At 42.0% G+C, this 17,117-nt stretch overlaps 1 long non-coding RNA gene across 8 annotated transcripts in view; it reads right to left on the bottom strand.

The window, feature by feature from the left end:
• Positions 1-17,117, bottom strand: part of LOC121905787 — a 97,319-nt gene that overhangs the window by 57,113 nt on the left and 23,089 nt on the right. For 4 of the 8 annotated variants that reach the window (XR_006098464.1, XR_006098468.1, XR_006098465.1 and 1 more), the window contains one exon: positions 7,549-7,597. The exons of 1 other annotated variant lie outside the window; for it this stretch is intronic. This is a non-coding gene — a long non-coding RNA (uncharacterized LOC121905787). Of the gene's footprint in view, positions 1-6,576; positions 6,617-7,548; positions 7,598-12,430; positions 13,490-17,117 lie in introns of those variants that run through there. 3 more of the 8 variants (XR_006098463.1, XR_006098469.1, XR_006098466.1) reach the window with 2 other exon arrangements.

The raw sequence follows: 17,117 nt of genomic DNA, 5'->3' as shown, positions 1-17,117 counted from the left end.
TGGAAGTAAAGCACAGTACATTACACTGCAAATAGAAACACACACACAAATAAAAACACACTTTTGGATGCCTACATACAGTGGGACACAAAAATGCACACATACTGTATCATAAACACACACCGGAAAGAGCACTTGAACTGGATGTTAAGTCATAAGAACTCACATAAAAAAGGGAGAGTTAAAAACACACCCTTGCTGCTGCAGCAGAAACACACACATTACATTTAATGCAGATAAACAAGCACGCACACACTCTCCTCTCTAACGGTGTCACCTCACACAAAAAGAGAAGAGTTAAAAACACACACTTGCTGCTGCAGCAGACACACACATTACATTTAATGCAGATAAACAAGCACACACACTCTCCTCCCTAACGGTGTCACCTCGCTGCATCACCCTCTCAGGGATGCAGGGGGGAGGTTCGCCTCACCAGGCACATCTCAACGCTCGGTCACAGGAGAGACTGCGATGTTGTGTTTTTGCCACCAGAGATAGTGGCAGGGAAATTGTTTGTGTAATGCACCTGGATCTTTTCTGGCACACTAATAATTACTCCCCTCATCTGCTGCAAGAGCAGCTGAATGTTGCCTTGAAAGTCCTCGAAATTAAGATGAATTTCAAAGCGTCTCCATCAGATGATGATTGAAAATGACTGAGTGGTATTTCAAACATAAGACTAGATTACCAGCACGTCAGCTAAGATTGCTGACAGACATAAAGAAAAAAAAAACCCTGACATCTAGTTGTATAGTACTGAAGAAGAAAAAAAAATCTGTAAATACATGAGAAATCCGACAGTAGTTGAGATCATTTCATTTGTTTCCAATAAAAACAAAACCTTTTTTTTTGACAAATTCAAATCTATATCTATTGGCAGAAAAAATCATCTCATGTAAGGTCAAAATTTGAAATATGTTAAAAGCCTAATATGATGCTAAAATACTAAAGCTGGGCATCACACATTTTCTTACAAGATGATTAACAGTGCAAAGTTATGGTATGTTATAAGATCGATTAAATGACAATGATGTAGGCATTTCTCTAAAAGATGCAGAATGATTAACTTAAGGTAAATTAGTTGTTTCCTCTCTAAAAGGATGAAAAAAATAGTTCTATTGTACGTCTAAGGTTTACTTTTCTGTAATGAAATCACATATATGACAGTTTACTTTTTGTTCTGTTTATGATCCGAATCATTACTGGACCATTATGGGATAAACTATGAGAATGACCAAAAAGCTTTAACAACAGTCAACATGTTCAGAAAAAGTTTGAGGGCACAAATGCATAAATTATTATTTTGTCTAAAAACACAATCAGGAGATGGCAAAAGAATGAACAAACAATAATGTAATGTGTGATACTATTATCATTTGGCCAGATGAGTCAGCATTTTTGTTTCAATAATTAATGACACACTCCCCTATTATTGTGATTGTTAAATTTCACTCTTCAAGTAACCAGTGTTGGTTAATTTGTTTGCAGTGTTGCCCAGTTTGCGGAGTGAAAATAGCATGAACTGCGACCTGCATTATTTTTTTTTTTCCCCTCTCAGTTTGAGTGAGGTCACTTTGGCAGGCTGGGCTCCCGGACGAGACCCCAGCGGGCGCCAGACTGCAGGGAGAGGGACGCGGAGCTGCTGCCCGTCACAGCCCACTGGTCACCTGACGGGCCCCAAGGCCTGCCAGACTGACACCACCCCCGGCCGGGCAGGAGGCAGAGAGGGGGCAGGGGAGGGGGCCAGAGAAGGGGTGTATGGAGGTGGAGGTTGGCATAGGGGCCAATCAGCATCCAATGCATTTATCTATTTCATATAGTAGGGTAGATGTGGAGAGGACACTGAGAAAAAGGACAGTCAGTGGTATGCCACTGTGCCCGCTTTTGGCATACAGCTGAGGTTGTTTCAGGTGACAGAGAGAGGGGGAGAGAGAAATCGACAGCAATTACTCAGCATATAATAGATAGATAGCAATACAAGCAACGCTCAGCTACGATAGGATTGTTGTTAAGTCAGAAAAAAATCTGTCTGATAAAAAAAACAGTCATACAGTCCTGTATTATCTGAGAGAGAAGCAGAAGAATGAGATAGAGGAGGAAAAAAAGGATAAAGGAGAGTGAAAAACTAGTTGTGTGTGTCCCAGCGTGTGTCTGAGTCTGGCGTGGAGGAGGGAGGAGGGCAACACTCACAGAGTCTCTCAGGCGTGTCCAGAGCATGAGCCAAGTACTTCTACTACGTTCAAGTACACACACACACACACACACATACACACATCCACACTCCTATACATGCACACCTACCTGCTTCCTCTCTTCTTGACACGAACATACACTCAGACACAAATGCACAGTAATGCACATGCTAGCATGCTGTCACTCAAACGTTTACCCCACTATTATAAAGTTTACACAAAGTCATACTCTTTTTTTTCCCCCTCTTTCGACATCTCCCCTTCACTCTTTAACAAGATGTCTTCTTTACAAAGGTAAGAAAACACAGACAGCTCTATTGTGTCTGTGTATCTACTGTATGTGATATTTTCTAAAGCTGTCCTGTGCTTATGTAAACATGACACTTTTGCATTCAGAGAAGTGCTTATCCTTCGACACTGAGCCAAGTTTGCAGTGCTCACTGCTTTGAATATACAGTAGCTCTAGCACTGGGCGATGGGATATCACATAGAGGGAACTGCAACATATATATGTAATGTGTAAATGCATGAGTCTAACACTTACCTTGAAGATATTCAAATTAAAAACACACTTTTCATGTACACTCACGCAGGTACACGTTATACACACACGCTGAAAACCAGCAGACATCCTTGCACGTGGAATAAAGCGATAGCTGATGAGGAGAGCAGATTGAATCTTGTCAAAGAGCACTCCATGTTCTACAGCAGAGCATACACTGTAACTTTGCAATTAAATAGTAAATGGATCAATGTTTGTATATGTTTGTGTGTGCATGTGTGGGTTTGGGGGGCCTCAGGGGCCCGTCCTAATGAGCTATCTGTGTGCATTTCTAACAAGAGCTCGGTGCAGCGCCCACGGCACTGTCATCCTGGGCCGTGGCTGACCTTGCTCGGCTGCTAGGCTGTGTCTTTTGCTATATTTATGGCACCACCACCACCTTGCTGTGTGTTTCTGTGTGTGTGTGTACTTGTGAGTGTGTACATTCACCAGTGTGAGCATTCCAGGAGGGCGGGAGTGCAGGGGGGCTCACTCAGGAAGCAAATACTGTGTATATCAGCATAATGAATCAAGTGGCAGAGAGAGAGAGAGAGAGAGGGGGAAAGGGAGAGAGAGAAAGAGGGAGGGTGGAAGGGAGGAAGGGATGGAGAAAGCCATTTTCCCTCTGCTGTTTTCTCCCCTCCCGGCAACCAACCCCCGTGGTGTCTATTCCCTCTATTCTGCATTTGCCTTCTCCCTTTTTTCCCCCCTTTCCTTCCTTTTTATTTCTTTGCTTGGCCTGATCAGATAGCTGCTCCCTCCTTCAGCATAGCATTCACACGAGGCATTTAGGAATGGCAAGTTGGACTGGACACGATGCTCGAGACCTTTTCTGATGCTCCTTGTGTGTTTAATGCCCCCTCTGTCTCTGCTCCGGACATAAGTCACAAGTATTAACCCACCAATGAGAACGGGAGCCATTTACACAATATACACACAGCAAAATGTGAGCCGGTGGCGTGCATCAAATCATGTTGAGCCACTGCACTTGCATGCATGCAGCTGAATGACCAACCAAGCCAGTTGAATCACCGATGGAATAATAATAATGCATGTGCATGGAATCAACTGGACCCCCTGTTCCTTTCTGGGCAGGGGAGACAGGCTGGTGCACACACACACACACACACACACACTTAGATACATACACAGCCTCAATATGCAAAGCTCCCCTGTGCTGGGTTAAGGGAGAGGGGCGTGCTGCTGTGAATACTCATCTGAGCCTGGCAGAGGGAGCTGTGTGTATCCCCCCATAACCTCGGGGCGAGGGGCAGGGGAGGGCGCTCCATTTGCGTGGGACACACATACACAAGTGGGAACACACACATCTGAAAACACATTTGCACACACAGAGACACAAACGGAAAGTCAGACACATACATGCTCGTACGCCAACACACACACACATAATATAACCCATGCATACACACATGCAGGCGATAAGCAAAGGAGCACTATGGGGAGGGGGCGCCGTGACCAAAAGTAAAGTTTTAATTCGGTCCTCGGGGACACTGCTTACTCATCCAACTCCCCCAAGGACCGACTTCCTCTGAAATCTATTCAAATCACATCTCTCCTCCGCCTTTTATTGCATTTCTCATATCCCCCCATCACAAAGTGACAAATCACCACACACTTCACAGAACCAACATCACTTTCTCTCCATTTTGGGGGGCAGATAGATTTGGGGGATTTTTACTTTTAAAGTGATTAGAGAAACTCACTTCCTGCTGGTTTTTCCATTATTTTCCATGAGCATTACTGTACATCAGTTCTCATGTTAGGGATCCAGGAAGAACCTTTACCTGACAGAAACACACCACTGAAATACCTGGAGTTATTTTGAAGAGGAAGGATAACTTATCTGACATAACTGTAATTGAACCTCCCTCACTACTATACACACACACACACACACACACACAGATGTACAACGTATACAGTATTTTAAGACTCACCACCACTGTCAAAGAAGGCTCACACACTTTCAGTCCCTCTCTCAAATATACATCAAACACTAATTTCATCGCACACTGCTTCTCAAAACATGAAAACACACAAGTGTAGGATCACACTCAAACGCTACTCAAGTCCTACACTTCCTGCCAGTGTTCTCTCCTCCATTCTCAATAAAGCAGGTGATGAGAGCGTCGAGGTCTAATTAGTTTATGCAGACGTATGAAGCTGGTGGGACAGGCAGCATTGTTATTATTTCTCTGCCAGCCCACTGCAGACACACACACACGCGCACACACACACACACACACAACAACAGTGACACTTACAACGTCGCCTGCCGCATCCCCGACCACGCTCATCGAGGATGGTTGAGGGGGGTGAAATGGTGGGGTGGATGAGTCTGGATGAGAAAGAGGGTGTCAGAATGAGGAGAGTCGGTGTGCGAGCGTGAGAAGAGAGGGAGAGAAGCGCCACTTGATATATTCGTAATGTTCCTTAATATTTTCATTTTGATGTAATTTGTGGCCCCGGTTTTTTAAATATCCGCTCTGTAATAATGTTTAATTTCAAGGGTCAGTCTGCCAAGGAGTATATTAAAGCTGATAAAACTCATTTTCCACAGGCCCAATATCGCGCCCAGATCAGGTTAGGAGGCCAGCCTCCCTGAATATTTCATCTTTTATCATGCCGATAATGGGAAGATGACAGAGGCGCATTATTACAATGAGAGAATTGCTCATTTTCCAGATGGGGAGGGCTGCCTGGGTGCTTGGCTGCCTGCTTTCCTGACTGCCTGCATCAATGACTGGTTGGGGCTGCCGAAAGCCGAGGGCTCCACAGAGTGTTTGTCGCAATAAAAGCAATTCTTCCGTGGGAGAGGAGAGGTGACGAGTGGAGAGGAGGACAGGAGGCACAGGGAGGGAATGGAGGTGGAGAGAATGAGAGAGAGGTAAGAAAGAAAGTGAGAGAGAGAGAGAAAAGCAACTTTCTTCAACCACCTCACTTATTTGATTGCGATGAATAATAAATGTGTGGGCTTACAGTCAGGGGGGTGAGCAATGGAGCAATAGCAGTGTGTGTGTATGTACTGTATGTGTGCTGGTGGTAGTGATGTGGCAGGGTAGGGGGCTAGGTGATAATCACAGATTTGAAGAAGGTCCCCATTCCAAATTAACCCATTTAATTGAGCCATTAGGAAAGAACAAAGCTGAGGCTATGGGGCGAGATGGGGGGGGGGGCTCCAGCCCATCAGCAGCCTTGGGAATGGAACCTGCCCCTCACGCAAATGACTAACCGGACCGTCCCTTGCGCCAGAGCGGCTTAATAAATGGACCCAATCAAGGCTGTTCTGGGGACCACCTGTGTCCCACACAGGTCAGAACCATTAGACCCACATTAGAGGGCCATGATAGACGCAAGCGCCACTCCAGCCACCCCAATAATGAGGATAATAAGAGTACCATAATGGCATATTTATGGGCTGGCTTGAAAAAGAAGACACTGGCTGCAGTGTTTTGGGTTATTCAGAATGGCAGGGAAGGAAAGAGGAGAACTCTGATTCAGAGATAGGTGACTCTGGGAGTCTTTATGGCTTTAAGAAATGTACAATACCATAGCTGGTAATTTCAATTATCAACATAATTACAGGACTTAATCCTTCACATATAAAGGTCTGTAATAAAAAACGGCGCACACAAGTAAACCAGGAATGATCAGAATAAAACTGCTCATGAGAGACCTAGTTATTTCCATTTCCACTGGCTGCGCTGTGTGAAAGATCTGTCACACACCAGGTGGGCCTATCTTGGCATTTAATATGTTAATCTGTAATCTTCCTCTTCATTCAACTATTCTACTACAGGCAGCACATTGAAAGAATGTTCTCCTTTTCAGTCTCTCTTGTGACAAGCCTTCTCCCCATCTGTATGAAAACAGCGATGAAAAATGTACCAAATACAGTTAAGTGTCATTTCAAGTTAGTTTCACTCACTCGCTTCCTCTTTCCCTCTTGGTTACCCACCAGCTCTTTCTCCAGGTGTCCAGATAAATATAAAAGGTGCATTCAGATTCAACACAAAGCTAATTTTTGTCTTCATTTAAAGCATGTGCACCAATTTTAATCGTTTTTGAAGTCCACATTTACTGCTCGCAAAAAGCCACATTCAGGGTGTATATTGCATACGTTAGCATTGGTAGGCATCATCTTTAGGGCTGGAACTAACAATAACAGTATGTTTGTTATCGATTAATCTGTGAATAAGTTTTGCTTTGTTATTTTACTGATTTCATTTGCATCTAACTGAAATGTCCATACTGTCCTGGTGTCAGGACTTCTGCAGGAAAAATAATAAAAGTCAATGGTGATTCTTGTGCTTTGCGTAGCACATCATATGTATTCCTACATACAGGTATGAAAGAAAATCAATTCTAAAATCAAGTTTCCTGTGACATTAAAACAGATTGTTTGCTGATCTGAGAGGACTACAGCAAATTTAGGATCATTCTTGTCAGGCCCTCTTCTATTTCACTATGTTTTATTGTCCATGTTGAAAGGACACTGGCAGGTGTGGGGAAGGTAATGTGCACTTGAGAGCAATGAATTATGTATTATGTTGAACTTAAGTTAGGACAGTCACACAGATGATGATGTCCTGGCAAATGAATGGCTGCCTATTGCTACAGGGCATTAAGCTCAAAGAGAAAATGGGGTGGGGGGGGATCCAAGATTTGGCAATGACAGTTTGGACAAAATAACATCTTTACAAGTTTAACAGCATGTCAGTGATGGCAAACCAGTGTGTTAGCCATTGTGGTAAAGCCCTCTAAGAAAACACAACCCACAACACAACTCACCCATCCTTAGCCACCCTCCAAAAAGGTGCCAGACACTTTGGATGCATCCCTGTGGAGAGGAAGAGGAAGTGATGAGTACCCCAAAGGGCAACGGAGGTCACCGCTGACCAGCGTGACTGCCAACAACCCCAGGGAAGGGTGGGATGGAGTCAATGTGTCTGGACCCCCATACCAATAAAAAAAAAAAAAAAAAATCTGTCACAGTGTTGGGAGGGGTGGGTGGGTGGGAGGTGGCGGGTTAGGCCGGGTGGGGGTTCGGGGGAGTGGGTGATGGTGGGTACCAGACTGGGGCACCTCGGGGGACTTTTGGGAAGGAAGAGCCATGCACCATGTCTCCTGCTACCAACCGTTGTTCCCTCATTTGATTGTGAAGCCATGAATAATGCATGGCGGATGGGACTGAAGGAGGGGGAACAATGGAGGGGCGGGGGGAGGGACCTCAACCTTAAAGGGGCCCTGCCACAGTGGGAGTCATTACCGATGAACAACCACACTGATGAGCCAGAGAGAGAGAGAGAGAGAGAGAGGGATAGGAGAAAAGAGAGATGGAGAGAGATGGGGAATGAATTGAGGAGAAAAACAAACATGATATAAAAAAAGAAAGGATGCCCATGAAACCAGGCTTCGCAAACATTTCAAGCATGCCGCTTATTGAGTGTTTTTCCCCTCCTCTGTTTTCATCATTCTGTAGATGTTTTGTTGTTGTTTTCATCTGTTCATTCATCTATTCATAATTCAATTCGGGAAAATACTCAACATCTTTTTCCTGTTTGTTTGCATTTGTTGCAGAGGTTTTTTGTAATAACTTATATCTGCACAGAGGCCTGTGGTGAGCAGATGGAGTAAACATGCAGTAACAACTTTGAATACTGCGGTGCGACCAACTTTGCTGCTCCCACTGGACAACGGGACTAGGGATGTTAATTATATATAGATGATTGGTTAAACAGCTTTAAGAAATTGATTAATTATTTGATTGGGAATATGTAAACCAACAATGTGCATATTTGACAAAACACTCTTTTTCATCCCCTAGACATCAGTTCCATATGGGAGTTCAAAATGGCTGAACTTCCATATTGAATTGCCTGACACGAGGGCTCAATGGGCACCATGAACAACCATGAACAGAGCTAAACATTTATTACTTTTATGACATGTAAGAGTTTTGAGGTTCATTCAGACTACACCAGGTGCCTGTCGCCTGCAATCCCTCGTCTAAACAGTTCACTGTGGTTGCTTCTTATTTTTCCAAGTTTTCAAGTTCTTCCTTGCAAACTTGCTCTTCCAGATTTTCCTAACAAGAATTTCCATTGTACCTACTGAATCACTAACTACGAAATTACAGTCAGAAAATGTAAAGTGTCACACAACTCTATGTTGTCTGACAGACCGACTCTGATACTGATTTTGCAATATAGCTCAGAATGTAAACGGTGAGAACATGTATTACTGTGGAGCAGAAGATGCTGACAATATTTAGAGTTGAAACACTTAGTACAAGAATCATGAAATTAGTCAACCAACAGAAAATTAACCAGCAATAATTTTGATAAATGATTAATCCTTTAGTAACAATGCTTTACAGCTAGTTTCAGCTCACTGTGTAGCTGTCTGGCCCGCAACTTTACTGATTTGGTTCAGTCCTACTGCTGATAGTATCATTACCAGCCACAGCAGACAGCTGTTTTCAGAAAAAAAGCTCTCAAAATCACAGACACAGTTAGTGACAATCTGGTAAACAGTTTTATTTATTAGCTGGAGAGCCAGATATTTCTCTCAAGAGTTGGTAGAGACCAATAAGCAATTAGAAGCTGATGATATGTCAATGCCCCAAAATGGCCAAAATAATCAGCTATTGTAGTCATTTATTAAGCAAAAATGTCAACCATTCTTCTTTTCACAACTTTCAATAGATTGATCAATAGATCTATTATCTAATATAATATCTACTAAAGGAAGGAACCTGTCTGTATGTCTGTATGTATGTCCTTTGCTTATCTCTTGACCTGTCCATCCAATCGACTCCACACTTGGCAGGTGTATGGCTGGGGACCAAAGGGAGTGTAGTGTTGAATTCGGTGCAATTTGTACACGTGATACAATTAATATTAATAAACTTTGAATAAACAAGCGATTATCAAGCACTCAGAGCCCAATACACAAATACTGTATTTCTGCGCATGAAACGAAGGAAATACTTTCCACAGGTAGATCAAAACCAGTTTGTTTCATATGCTCTGAGACCACAGTAAACGTGAAGCGCTACTACAGACAAAGCACAAATCTTTGCAGCAAACACACCCACTCAAATCCGAACTGAAGACACAGAAAATAGGAACAATCTAAGAGCTCAATATGATTGATTGATCCACTTTATTTTAGGATGCATATTATTTTATTTTTAAATACAGCCCTTATTTTGCTTGAAATGAGAAAATAACATTTATTTACATTAGAGTACTTATCATTTATAACATCTGTGTATAACAGAATGTTAATTTCTTTCATGTTGTTGGTGTATATACTCATTCACACCTCGCATCAACTGTATTAATTTTTCTATGCGTTGAAGTGGCGGCCAGAGGCCAAGCAATCAGCGTGTTGCGAATAGGCACGTTTTGAACGGGCACTGCACTAGTTATCTATAATGAAAATAATTGCTAGATGTAGCCCTGCAATATTTACACATATAACTAATTATATAACTATTTGAATCATGTACAAACACAAACACATAGACTTGCATCCACATATACCAGATCAACACACTACAGTGTACTCACACTCGGACAATGGCAAAAAGTTAAAAAAAAAACAAAAAAAAAACAGACTCATACTTGCAAATCCATGGAAACACAATTTCTTTCTGCATATGCAAGTCAATAGAGCAGGAGGTGGGTGGGAGACGGAAATGAGCACAGCTATCCAGCAGTATTGCTGTGCAATGTGTACGTGTGTGTCTGTGCAGGTGTGTATGTTATCTTGTGTGTGTGTGTAAGTGTGCTTGAGAGCCGCTCCTGCGGCAGCAGCTAAGGCGCTGTAGCAGGACTAGGTGTTATCACTCATTCTGATTCCGTATTACAGCATGACGGATGGGCCCCCGCGGGCCGGCGAGCGTCGCCGCGCGCTTATTACCGCAGCTCTTAAGTGGGAGTTGATTTAGCTTAAATAGGTTGTTTCATAAGGAGAAGACACCAGCGCTGTCACCACTGCTCTGCTCCTCGCTACAGCAAACCGCCACTCTAATTGAATAATGCCTCCTCTACATAGCTATTAGGGTGCTTAGGTACATAGTGTGCCCCAATAATTGCTTATACAACCTGGCTAATTTGGCCTTCACCCCGTGCACAAACACAAATACACACACAAAACCCACCTCTCCCCAGTGTGTGATATTCATGTTGCTGATATGATCCACAGTATGTGTGTGCTCTATGTGGGTTAGTATTTTATAGTATTCAGTGATTGCAGATCATCACTATTGCTCCAGCGTACTGGCAAAAACAATACAAATAGGCCTATATTTGAGTCATAAATTCAGGATTTGATACTGCATATCTAATTTGATATTCCTTTAACCTGAATCCAATGGAATCATTGGATTCTGAATGCTATAAAAGTGCAAATAGATCTACACTATAAAGGATTAGTGTTTCATTAGCATATCACAGGGAGATATTTGAGCATGCATGTTCCAATAATACAAGTGCCATGGTGTTTTAGCGTGGAGGTGGTTGTGATGGGAGGAGGTTCGGATAAAGGCATTTCGATTAACGAAACCTTGATCCGTTTCCCTGTCTCTGTTAGCTTTAAGAGATTATTGCTGATGCAACAGTGCAGTGGCATGTGAATTGTGTGCCACTGTGGAGTGGAACCTGTGCCAACTCTCTGTAAGTGAACAAGGCGCCATGGATTCTTGCCAGCAACAACATACTCCCAGGGAAGCCGAAGTTGGCCGTCAATCATGAGCCCTCAAATGGAAATGCACCCATTTCTCACTAGACCCCCACTTCACTCACTTTGTCAGACAGACGCACAATATTCATACACATATAAACAAACACACACACACACACACAGGGGCACTGAATGTGAGTAAAAAAGGGTAAGTACTTTCAGGGGAAAGTTTGATCATAACCCAGAATGTCTCGATTAATCCCAAGCAGCTACGCTGTGATTTCAAGACCTCATGAACAGCATGGGAATTTCAGCAGCTCTCTTGCTTTGGGTCAGAAACGATCAGGTTAGATTATAATTTTACTCACTGGACTGAATTCAAAATATATGGAGTTGGTATCTACTAGACACGCTGTGGTAGCACTTCAAACCTTTAGTAAGTCACAATAATTTGATATGATAATGATTAAAACTATCTTGAATTCAGAGTTAAATGTGTATTGTATAGTAGGTAGACAAATCCTTGTCCCACTTATGTTATAAAGCATAACACTGGGATAACATGGACTATTTTTAGATAGTTTTGAGTCCATGTTCAGTGTGAATACTTTGGACTTCCTTCAGATTCTGAGTATTCACAATAACTAAATGTCAAAAATCAGCTCTTCTCAACTGGGGGCATTTTAAGTGGTTTGTGAATGTCTTTATCAACTTAATTGACAAAAAGTCTTTATTCTGAAGTATAGTGAATTTCTGACATAGCGCTGTTATTTTGAAGTACCATTTCCCAATGCAGAGTGATTAGCAGGTATCTACTAGGCTTTTTTCACAGCAGAAAGTCTTACTTGTCATAGTATAGAAAATACAAGTGTTAATAATATTAACAACACCTCTGTTCTATTCAACTGTCCCAAGAAAACATGACAGTGTGACAGTGAGCCAGCATGCACAACACCAGGACCCTGAAACCAGAGCCGCTTAATGAATTTCAGTCATCATTAATTTTATTATTTACATCTGTGCTTTTACTCATGTGACATGTCAAAGGTTCTTCCATGAAAAACACCAATTAGCAGAGAAGGAGAGGAGAAAATATTAAACTTGGCTGTACGTTTTTCCCCCCAAAGAAACTTTCAGACTTGAAAAGGCATATAAAAGTGTATTGTCTAATATGGACCTATTGTAAGCCAGCCTTGCTTGGGAAAAAAATGTTCTTCTCTTTACCCTCATTTCTCTTGTTATTATTAGACCTGTTAAGATGTTAAGATATTCTTTTTTTTACAACAAATGTTTTGGAAGCTGCAATAAGCCTGATCAGCTCCAATTTCCATAGCACATTTTTTAATGCTACTGGGTGTTTTTTTTTTTTTAGCTCTAACTGCACATTGTTGTAAAAGTACTATTCACTTTGATGGCTTTAAGCAGTAAATTCACCTTTTATTTTTGTTTTCATTTTGAAAAATAAAAATATATGTCAAGTAACCCTATGCACAAGACTTATTATCCAAGAAGAAATGAAAACTCGGAGGCTAGGCCAGTTGGGAACCACTGACTTACATAATAAAGCAACATTGACAAAATATCACAAATGTCACAAAAAAATGACTGAATGTTAACCAACAATTTAGTGCTTGGATTTGTCATTTAATTGAAGGGAAGATTATGTTACCTACAACCTTCAATTAAAAGGTTGATATTTATAATTACACATCTTGTTTGGATCTTAACAGCACTATATGCACACATGGCCACACAAATATGCGTGTACACAAAATACTCCTCCCATACACATAATTGATCACACACAAATTCCACCCCACAAACACATTCACACATGCACGCATAATATGTTTCCCATCCACACAGAAACATTTACGAGTATACATTTGTACAAAATGCGTGCATACATGCCCATACACACACACCCTGTGGGCGCTTTGGTGTGCCACCCCGCTCTCTTTCCCATGCGTGCTTGCTGTGCCCTCTGGTTGGCGGTGATTGATGACGGCCATGGGGAGGCAGATCATTTGGGTGGCCCCATCTACACAGGACGTAAATCAAATCAGCTTCGCTAATGATTCTCAGACGCTCATCTGGCAGCCACTGCCAGAACCCTATCGGGTCTTGCATGGAGGGACAGAAGTAACATCAATAAGTCCCAGAACGATTTTATTTGGCCAACTGTTTACAGAGATTGGTGTCCATTTCCTCAAAGATTTCTAGATTTCTAGGTGAAAGAAAAGCCCCTCTGTCTAGAAAAAATCATGGCCTTCTCATCTGTGCCACATCACGAGTCTGAAATGGATGCATGTGTTATGTGTGGGCATGTGTGTGCAGCTCTATGGATATGCATGTATTTAAATGTGATGCAAGGTGATGTAATGCAGCTGAACAGGAAAAAATTGCTTCACTGGAATATCCGATATCAGCTCTTCCTAGGTGTGCATCTACAGACAATCAAACAGGTATTGCTAATGCAGAGAATGAAAACCCCAGCCTCCAAATCCTCCACACTGTCTGTGAAACACTGTGTGGATCCAATCCTGTTGCTAGCTGTGATGTGATGGATAACCCTGGCAGGCGAGAGGACCTCAGCCCTCAGGCCTCCGGGGGTGACCCATTACAACTTTTCATTAAAACGTCTGTCCGATGCACCGCCTTGATTTGTCCATAATTTATGATGCCATTACAAGCTAATTAGTGCCAGGATCCCTCTGCCCTGCTCGGCATGCCAGGCCTTTCCAGTTAAGAGAGGGCACACACTGCTGGCTTTAGCTTTGTAAGTACTAGCAAAGGCTACTCTCACCAGTCATGACTTTGTTTTGCTTTTAAACTGTGGTAAATACAGTACACTGCCACATCAGAACCACTACTAGTGTATCCCAACACTGGTATCATTAACACAAAATTTGGGATCATTTTCATATAGTATAACATCACGCCAGGTGATGGTGCTAAAAGTGTGACTGAATGAATGAGTCTGTGAATCAGACATCTGTATTACAAATCACTTCACAAGCAAATAGTAGTTGGAGGATTACTTGATCCATGGATTTTTTGCTGATGAAGGTGGAGTTTCTGTTTCTGCAAGTGATGCTCTTTTGTTCAGCCTTTGCGGCTATTACTGCTCATGCTCATATAGACAGTACCAGTCAAAAGTTTGGACACACTTTCTCATTCAAGGGAATGGTTAAGTGTGTCCAAACTTTTGACTGGTACTGTTTGTTGAACCACTGTTAATCAGTGATGTGGAGCAACAATGCCGATATTTTATATGACAATGCTGATGTGGTCATTTAAATCTGCATTCCTTTGTCTTTACTGTTATTTGACCCGAGCAGAGGCCTTGTAAAATTTAAAATGTGCATCATCTGCATACAGAACAAATGTTTACCAGTAGCCTAGCAGAGCAGAGAGTGACTGTCCTCGGCAGCTTGTCTATAAGATTGGAGGGGAGGGGGAGGAGGGTGGTCTCATCAAAGCCAGTGCACCCATGCATGAAAGTCAATCCACTGCTTGTGTGTGTTTTATTTATTCATTAGTGACACGCGGCTTGAAAAGGAAGAAGAAAAAAGACAAGAAAGTTCCATTCAAATAAGCATGGCATCCCTAGAGCGGGATTGTAACAGAGAGAGAGAGAGGGAGAGAGAGAGAGAGAGAGAAAGAGAGAGAGAGGGAGAGAGAAGGGGGGAGAGATAAATGCGTGTGTGTGTGTGTGTATCTGGCTGTGTGTGGAAAACAGGGTGCAAGAGGAAAGGGAGATGAGGGAAGAGCAGAGTGGGATGACTTCTTTTAATTTGGGGAACCCCCCGGGGGAAATCGAGCCTGTGAACACGCAATTATGACAGTCATCAGTGAAGCGCGCACGTGAGAAAGTGGGGCGCCGGGCGTAAAGAGAAGGAGAAGGAGGAAATGATTTGAAGTATTATTATCATCTCAAGTCTTAGCCACCCCTCCCCCCACTGATCACTCACATACACATGCAAGTATACAAACACACACACACACACACACACAAACATGTAATCCAAGTGCTTCATTTTGGAAATGAAAGATGTAACAAATACCCGGGTAATCTATTACAATTAAATGATGGTTTTTGGCGCGGGGGAGGAGCATGACCATCATCATTGGCCAATTATCATCTTATTATGGGTATTAAGTGGCCTCATATTAGGGTCAGCACCTTCATTTCAAGGGAGAAAATAATTGTTAACCTCTGTAATAGTGATACACAGAAACTATTTAACACACCCCAGGGGGATCTCATACGCCTCGCACACACAAACTGCGAGTGCGTAGGCTGGAAGTTCAAACCATTTTTCAACCTGCTGTGGCACTTTAGCAGATTTTTGCAACAGATACATCAATCAGTGACCAGTAGTGTCACATATTTTCTGTAAGTATATGATATGATATTTAGTTGTGTATTGTAGCCTTGCTTTTAGTGCTATGCAAGCTATTTGTAGCTTTTTTTTTGTAGCAGTGTCAGCCACCTGCTCCCACACTATTTCTTTTCCATGTGAGCTCTGATATACATTGGCTGTACTGTTAAACTGACAGTGAAATGCTGTGACAGCAGTTTTAAAATTTTCCACTGTCCCCTAATTTTTTGCTCGCGAAAAACGGTGGCACTAACACAGTCGTAGTGCCATTGTCCTCTGGCACCGTTCTGCTAATTTTGTGGGTCACAACAAACCCATTTGCACCATGGCAAGGCAAGGAAAGCCAAGTTTATTTGTATAGCACATTTCTTACACAAGGGGAAATTAAAGGTGTTTTACATGATGCATTCAAACGTTAAAAAAGTAAAAATGGCATAAAACATTAAAATGCAGATTTTTTAAAGAATAGAAACTTTAAAAGAAATACAAAAGGTGAAGAACATAGACATAGATACAGGACAGGTAAAGATGTAAGGGCAAGATGGTTAATGAGCAGTACTTAAGGTTTAGTCAAAGCCAGTGCAGATAAAAGTTTTTAACCTGGATTCAAAGATTGGAGCAAGTCTAATATCATCTGGAAGTTTGTTCCAGCTCTGTGGTGCTCAGTAACTGAATGCTTCTTCTTCTTCTTGCCATTAGGGCTGAACTTTTATTAAGCAGAAATGCCAACCACTCTATGGTTACTGCTTCTCAAATATGAGGATTTTTGGCTTTTTTCTGTTTCACACTATTGTTAATGGAATATCTTGAGGTTTTGGACTGTTGGTCGGACATAAGACATTTGAAGACATCATCTTAGACTATGAAAAAGTATGACGGACCTTTTTCACTATTTATGACATACATGTAACAAAAACTTGCACTCCACCTAATCGGACACAATCTAGAGAGACATACTGTCAATAACAAAGGAGATAAAATTAACTTTTTGGGGTTGAGAATTCAATATTGCTGAACACATAACTAAGGTAAAAAATTCTCACTAGACTGAACCAGAATGTTTTTAAAAATAATCACATCTTTGACTCATGGAAAAGTGCAATAAACTTGTAGGAGTTTGAGATTTGGCAGCCTCTTTAAAAGTTGATTCCCTTTCAAAACAGTGTAAGCGATGAAAATTGGAAATCCTCTAAGGATATATGCAGCGCTGCACTTCCCCTCAACGGTCCACAAGAGGAGACAAGAGACTCGGTAAAGTGTGTTTTCCAATAACTTTTTCTTTTG

The sequence above is a fragment of the Thunnus maccoyii genome, chromosome 10, assembly GCF_910596095.1.
Source record: "Thunnus maccoyii chromosome 10, fThuMac1.1, whole genome shotgun sequence".
In the NCBI taxonomy this organism is placed as follows: domain Eukaryota; kingdom Metazoa; phylum Chordata; class Actinopteri; order Scombriformes; family Scombridae; genus Thunnus; species Thunnus maccoyii.
This window is presented reverse-complemented; position numbering and strand designations above follow the sequence as displayed.